This window comes from Podarcis cretensis (genome assembly GCF_951804945.1).
Source record: "Podarcis cretensis genome assembly, chromosome: 9".
Taxonomy (NCBI): Eukaryota; Metazoa; Chordata; class Lepidosauria; order Squamata; family Lacertidae; genus Podarcis; species Podarcis cretensis.
The window spans coordinates 54336131-54344064 of NC_137178.1; the positions used below are offsets into that span (position 1 = coordinate 54336131).

Sequence of the window (7934 nt, forward strand, 5' to 3'; positions counted from 1 at the left end):
TGTTCTCAATTAGAAATATTTTATTAGGGCAATTTTCATGTTATATGGGCACACTGGTTTACCTATGCCTCTGCTAGCTGTCTGTTTCATTGCTTTCCAATATCTGAATAGCTTGCTGTGCAAATATATCTTCTCTGAATTATCCAAGGTCCTGAATTTGTTTAAAAAATATGGCAGAAGTACCAAAGTGTTTTTCACAGCACTATTCATATTTTCTCGACTCGACAACCTATGCTTTTATCAAGTGTGGAAATGTGAATTGTATCCTCTTTCTATGGAGTCATTTATTTGCTATGGCAAAGAGAGGGTTACACACATCCATTCACTTGAGGTAGAATGTCTCAAATACAACTGACAGAAGTAAATTTGGTTTTTATGCAGGATCTAAGCATGTTTAGAATACTAATGTGCCCATAAAGGACATTCTGACTACAACCATTTGTCATTTGCCAGGCTGTGTTTACCGACAGCCTAAGAAGGGCTGAAGGAAGAGAGAATCCTCCAAAAAGCCAATTTCTTTATTCCTCTTGCTTTATCACATTTTTGTCTCTTGAAATTTAGAAATGGTGTCTGGTAATTTAGAATGTGTCACCTTCCCAAACCCACAGTCCAGCTGGACGTATAATCGATCACCCCACACCTACATAGACACAACACAAAGACTTGTCTTCTGCTTTGCTGAGCAGAGGAGCTGCATAGAAATGCAAAACACAATAAATGCAAATTAATATACATTTCAACAAATGTCAGCACTTTATTATTTTTCACATTTATAATTATCCACATCTTTCTCACTAAAGCAGGGATGGGGATAGTACTTCAGGTGTTGTTGGATTCCAGCTCCCATTATATATGGCCTTTGATTATGGTGGCTAGGGATAATGAGAATTGCAGTCCATTGGAGAAACACAGCTTCTTCTTTCCTGTCTTAAAAAGAGGTGGTGAAAAATCACTCTGGCCATAACTGCAACCTGAATGTACAGATAATAATAATAATAATTTATTATTTATACCCCTTTATTATTTATACCCCGCCCAACAGTTTCCCCAGCCACTCTGGCTGGCTCCCAATCAAGTGCTAAAAACAATACAGCATTAAATATTAAAAACTTCCCTAAACAGGGCTGCCAGATATGGAGACTGATCTAAGAGTTGGGAGGAAGATGCCAATTGCCCTGACTGCTACACCTCACTAGATCCAACACAGCTGAGTGTAAACACAGCTGTGCCAGATAGGGGTAATATTCCAATATTCTTTGTGAAAACCATCACAAAATTTAGGCTTTAATTTAATTTAATTTAATTTTTTTTTAAAGAAGCATGACATTATTCTTTATTGTCCTTAATTGATCTAAAATCTGCAACATTTTTTGTCCATACTTAGTATTCTCTGTGTGAGAAGTGTATGGGAAATATTTTAGATAGTTAAATTTTAAAGAAGAAAGCCCTTGTGGTTATTTTATCATTTTTTGTTCCATTTCCTAGAAGAAGAAGAGTTTGGATTTGATATCCTGCTTTATCACTACCCGAAGGAGTCTCAAAGTGGCTAACATTCTCCTTTCCCTTCCTCCCCCACAACAAACACTCTGTGAGGTGAGTAGGACTGAGAGACTTCAGAGAAGTGTGACTAGCCCAAGGTCACCCAGTAGCTGCATGTGGAGGAGCGGAGACGCGAACCCGGTTCACCAGATTATGAGTCTACTGCTCTTAACCACTATACCACACTGGCTCTTTATTCTAAAGCAGACCTGAATGGAACCTAGAGACAAGAGGAAACATCTTATGTACCTGTTAGGACTCTGTACTAGTTGACCGTTTTAAAGTTCTGATCCAAACTGTCTGCTGTATGTCAAGTGCTGTAAGATCATGTCTGCAGCAGATGGAGAGATGGGACTGCTGGGCTTCTCCATGGGCTCTCCAATTCCATCATGCTCCTCTTTCTTCAACTGTCATTTGGGAGCAAGCATTCCATCAAGCTAAATGTTCAGACTGCAACATGATGGTTGTAGCAACTGATTTAAAGATGAAATGTCTCTCAGCCATTTCTATCTTCCAAGAATGGTGTGAATGTACCTTTTATTACACAGGACCACTCCAATGGCTTTGCTGGGAGTCCAGCTCCAGCTGGCTCCTTCTCTCCTTGAACTATTTTCCATTCCAGCAGGTCATTATGAGAACTATGTATCTTTAAGAACAGGTGCCTAAGTTTGCTTGTTCCCCTCTACTCTCTCATTCCCCTTTTCCTTTTGTGCTACGTCTTTTAGAATGTAAGCCTGCAGGCAGGAACTGCCTTGCTTATTGATCTCATAAATGTAATAAAGTAGGTATGAAAACAAGCCACCATGGGGGCTTCTTCAGTAGGGCCAAAATGCTTTAAACAAACAAACAAACGAACGAACGAACTATAGGCAGAGCAACGACTGAACAGAGAGTTCGACTTGGCTCTGACATTATAGCCATTTGATGCCTTTGAGCAGCAATTTGTAGAATGATCTAAAAGAATGCAGCAGTATTTACAATGAGCAGCAAATGAAAAGAATTCCTTTATGAGTCATTAGATATATCTCACTAATTACAGAGAAGGTTTTGCCTTGTTTTGGTCTTTTTTGCTACCCTGCTAATAAGTGATACAGTGCCTTTACTCAGAGTAGGTATGCCAGTCGCTAATACAAGGAACTTCATCCGTTGTTACATCCTTTGAGGGTATGTGTGTGTGTTTGGCAATAATTGTTAGATAGCAATTGCAGGGTGTGAAGATCTGGCAATTAGAAACATAATCAAGATCATGTAACAAAATCCATCTTAATGTGGGTGCAAACATTGTTGAAGATATTTGCCTTTGTATTCCATTGGATTTAGTCAGAGCAAACTTTAGTGAAACAAGGCATTGTTCTTTAGGTTCTGTATTCCTCTCTAAAAGCAAAAGTACATCATACAGCTCCATAAATATTAAAGGGATGTGTTCACAGGCTCATGTTTTTACCATGATCTTTTTGCAATGCAATCTTATGTATGTTTGCTCAGAAGTAACTCCCACTGTGTTCAATTATACTTACACCCTAGTACACGATTTAGGATCGAAATTTAGCCATTACCATTTGAATCTATTCATCAGTTACTGGTGATTAGAACTTGTAGTCCTGTTTCCAAGAGATGTAAAAGAATAATCACAAGGTCCATCCAGCAGACCTAAATGAACTCTGAAGAAGTTATAAGGTTCTATTCCAATCAGTGTGAAGACAGATATATAAATTCACAGTGGGTTTTTCACACTTCAATGTCTGTCTTGCTTTGCATCTTACATAATAGCCAAACCTGGATGCTGGTACTGCCAAAGGGAACACAGCCCCAGTGAAGCTCTAGCTATACTTCTGGTTCCCATTTGATGGGAACTGGTTTGTGAGGGGATCCTTATTTTTCAAAATGCTGCTGCCCACCCATGTTCACATTTGGTTAGGAACTGGCTAAAGCCTAACTGAGCCTGTAACCTCAGGAGTTGAATTGCTTTGAGGGACTGAGGGGAGAAATCAAGCTCATGATTGGCTCAAACAAATCATCGCTTTCACAGCTAGCTTCTGCTGGTGATCTTTTCTTAGCTGAATGGTGGGTGGAGGGAGAGAGAGAGAGGAAGAGGAAGTGTGAGGTGATTTAATGTGATAAGAGTGCTGCTCAGCCACTCTATAAATCTGCCCTAACCTTCAGGTTTGTTGGATTTTTCTTCTCTGCATTAGTTAATTATTTGGGCTGAGCTACACATTACACTTGACACAGGTGACTGCCAAAACCAGCATTCCAATGCTGAATTAGTCTTATTGCCTCCTCCATTAATCACAAGATCACTTGCTCTATATCTTGACATCAACACATCATGTATTTCTACACAGGCTAATTATGTGGAGCATAGAATGAGACATGCAAGATGGCAACATCAATATGTGGGATAATTGACCCTAGATGCAATGGGAAGGGAGAAGGAGAACTTGATGTAGGTGTGCCCTTTGTTTAGTGTAACATAGAGTTCAGCCCTTATTATCAACCTTTCTATAAGTCAAAATGGTTATTTTTTTATCATCTCTGCACACTCACTCAGATTCTGTGCGTTCTGGAGGAAAGTCAATCATTTTAGCCTCCTATAATGGTGAGCCGGAGGAGAAAGTGAAAAGCTGGAGGCAATGGAAAGAATGTATGATCACAGGCAGTATGGTTCTGATCCTGCACACCTGGAAAGTTAACAGGAAGATAGCATATTGCTGCCGTGGGCTCCTTCAGAAGGAGGGAAGGGTATGAATTGAATCAATAAAGGAATATTAAAGGAATATGTCCACAGAGGCTCATGTTTTTACCATGATCTTTTTACAGTGCTGTCTTATGTATGCTTGCTTCAGCCTTTAAACTCTTCCATTTCTGCAATTGCATTGTAGCCACTGAATGTGTCAGACTCAGAAGCCTCAACTGGATGGCAAGCATCTGTGGCAGAATAAAATTATAGCATGAACATTTGGTGAGGCTTGATTCCGGAATACATTTCTTTAAGTTCATTTAAAAAATAAATGCCAGAGACCTTGAATGCTGACAACTGCATTGTTACAAAACATGTTTTCTGGGAAAGGGGAGCATTCATTTAAAAATCACGGACTGAATGAACAAATTTAGCTTATTACGGTCACAGACCAGCATAAAAAACACAGACTAAATTCACACTTTTATCTATTTATACGCCCAAGTTGTCACAGCCAAACAGTTGCAGCAAAGTTGGTGGCGTTCTCTCCAATTAATCTCAAACTGTTGAGAAATACCTCATTCCTCCACTAACTGTGACCTAGTTTAACCATAGATGTGTTAATTTGCTCCCTTTTGATCCTCCTCACTTTTATGTAAATTTTGTCAGCCCAGCTGCTATGGGACAGCAAATATACAGTACAGTACTCAGAAAGTTCTAGAGTTGGTAGAACCCACAGAGAACAGAACATCATGACCTTTAACATGCAACATTACAAAATGCTGTGTGAGTTGTAAGAGGTATGTTGAGGTTTGGTCCTCTTTGTAAACTCCACCAGACTTGGAAAGCTCCAGAATAATTGTGGAAGAAATTAACCTTATCCCTAAATTTACATGTTTTAATTTTCACCCAAATAACAAAGCTCTGGCTGTGGCTCAATAGCTCTTTTGTCTTCCACAGGGCCTGCAATTACTCATTTTTACTCTCAGGTTGGCCTGAACTGAAATATCTATCATCCATGACATCATCATGACATCACCATGAATGAAAGTTGGACTTGGTCTGCTTTATAGGAATTTGGATGGATGAAGTAGAGAGAAAGGAGCGTTCTGTTTGATCTCAATGACTTTTAGCCAAATATTCTGCTCAGGAATGACCAATAGTCAGTGAATGAGGTAGTGGTAGTCCATAAAGAAACCAGTCTGATACAGCACATTTTGCATATGTATACCTTGTGTTGAAGATTACAGCAGAATAGAGCTATTAGGTGGTGTGCTGACCTCCCCACATCAAGTATTTTACCTGAGCTGAAGAAGGTGATTTCAGATTTGATCTTAATAACCCTCAGATTTACAGTTCCTGGGATTTCAGGCTTTTTAACAGTGAAATACAGTGGTGCCTCGCAAGACGAAAAGAATCCGTTCCGCGAGTCTCTTCGTCTAGCGGTTTCTTCGTCTTGTGAAGCAAGCCCATTGACGGATTAGCGGATTAGCGCTATTAGCGGTTTAGCGGCTTTTAGCGGCTTTTAGCAGATAAGCGGATAAGCGGCTTAGCGGCTTAGTGGCTTAGAAAAAGGGGGGGAGGGAAAAAACCCCGCAGGAACTCACAAGACATTTTCGTCTTGCGAAGCAAGCCCATAAGAAATTCGTTCTGCAAAGCACTTCCAAAACGGAAAACTCTTTTGTCTAGTGAGTTTTCCGTCTTGCGAGGCATTCGTCTTGCGGGGCACCACTGTAATCAGATAATTCATGGCAGATATGGATCTATATGAACCTATTGCTGAGCCAGCCCATCTGGCAGATTATACCTAGGATGTGGTGTTTTGTACTGGACAAGATGGAGATAACTGATTGGTCAGGGAGCCTCTGATGACTCCTTTGTCATTGACAAATAACTACAGGATAGGGTTTGAAAGATCTGTCCATTCCAGTTCTTCCAGTTTCTCATTTTCCCCATCTTAAATTCATGTTTCCACGGTAGTTTGTGAATAGTTTTGAATAGTTTTAAAGGGGAAAAGACTCATGAAATTTCTTCAACATTTTAGTGTGAATTTTTCTAGTAAACACATCTTTGGATGCAGTTCCGAGTAATTTACACATTTTTTTCAAGCAATTTCCCCTAATACAATGCATTTCTGTATGTTATGTTCACAAATATATTAATTTTATATACCCTTTCCCCTAATATATGCATTGTTGCAAATATTGGTTTGTCAGAGAAGTGCATTGCAAAATTCACATTAGTGCAATGATGGAATAGAAGCTCAATCTAGCCAAGATAAAGGTTATTATGATGTTAGGGGCAGTTCTGGGGTTAACATTCAATCCTGCAACTTGGTGGTACTCCTGGACTCAGCACTCATATGTATTTGTAGCCAGAAGTCTCTTTTACTGATTTTCATGCTGTACCAGGGCTGGTGCTGAAGGCAGGTTTGAAATCAGCTGATTCATAAAGCAGTAGCACATATTTTGTTAGGTTTATACAGGTCATTTAAAACTGATCTTTTTTAAGCTTATTTTTTTAAAAAATACAAAATTCAAAGCATTAAACCCATAATGGCTTGAGTCTGATAGAGTTCGCTTCTATCATACATCAAGCCATCTTATGAGTTGGGCTCCACTGGAAAGAATTTACTTCAGGAGTCACCCTCAATTTGAGGTAAAATTGACAACCACTAGAAATAGATTTTTTTTCTCCGGTGGTATTCAGACTTTGGAAAGGAGGGAAGATCATAACTCAGTAACAGAAAACATACTTTGCAAGCAAAAGATTATAGGTTCAATCCCTGGCCTCCCCCAGAGCATTTGGAGAATGTGTGTTCGATACCCAAAAACACAGCTGCCAGTCAGCATAGAAAATGCAAAACGAGATGGAACACCCTCAAAAAATATAAATATAAATATAAATATAAATATAAATATAAATATAAATATAAATATAAATATAAATATAAATATAAATATAAATATACGTTTGGTCCTCAATTGCTTTCTTTTTGTGTATGACATGGGGTGATTTCTTTGAACTTGCCTTTCAATCTACAGCCCGCCATCCTGTGCCATAGACTACACCATTCCCAATGGTTCTCCAATCCATGGGGGCACATTCATGGGCTGCAGAAGCAATGGGGAGGTGGTGAAACCCTGCTCCTTTCACAAAAGTATAGTTAAGATCCAAGCAATACAACCACACCACACACACACAAACAGATCATTGCCCTCCTTAATCCATTATCTGAGGGACGCGGGTGGTGCTGTGGGCTAAACCACAGAGCCTAGGGCTTGCCGATCAGAAGGTCAGTGGTTTGAATAACCGCAACGGGATGAGCTCCCGTTGCTCGGTCCCTGCTCCTGCCAACCTAGCAGTTCGAAAGCATGTCAAAGTGCAAGTAGATAAATAGGTACCACTCCGGCAGGTAGGTAAACGGCAGCTTAGGCATGCTGGCCACATGACCTGGAAGCTGTACACCGGCTCCCTCGGCCAATAAAGCGAGATGAGTGTCGCAACCCCAGAGTTGTCCGTGACTGGACCTAACTGTCAGGGGTCCCTTTACCTTTAATTCATTATCTAATATTTAAAAGATTACACTTCGCTAATATTAATTGTACTACTAAGATGCAAGAGGAATCTTCTCACATACATTCCTCACATGAAATATAGCCACATAAAATGTCATTGTTTTATTGAGAGCTGATTAAAATCAGCACTAAATCAT

General features: G+C 39.7%; 1 long non-coding RNA gene across 1 annotated transcript; it reads right to left on the bottom strand.

The window, feature by feature from the left end:
* Positions 1–730: 730 nt before the first annotated feature.
* LOC307223773 lies at positions 731–7346 on the bottom strand. Its single transcript, XR_013842266.1, has 4 exons — positions 7250–7346; positions 4344–4467; positions 4087–4220; positions 731–927 (listed from the first exon to the last, which is right to left on the bottom strand). It is a non-coding gene; the product is annotated as an uncharacterized lncRNA (long non-coding RNA).
* Between the last annotated feature and the right edge of the window lie 588 nt (positions 7347–7934).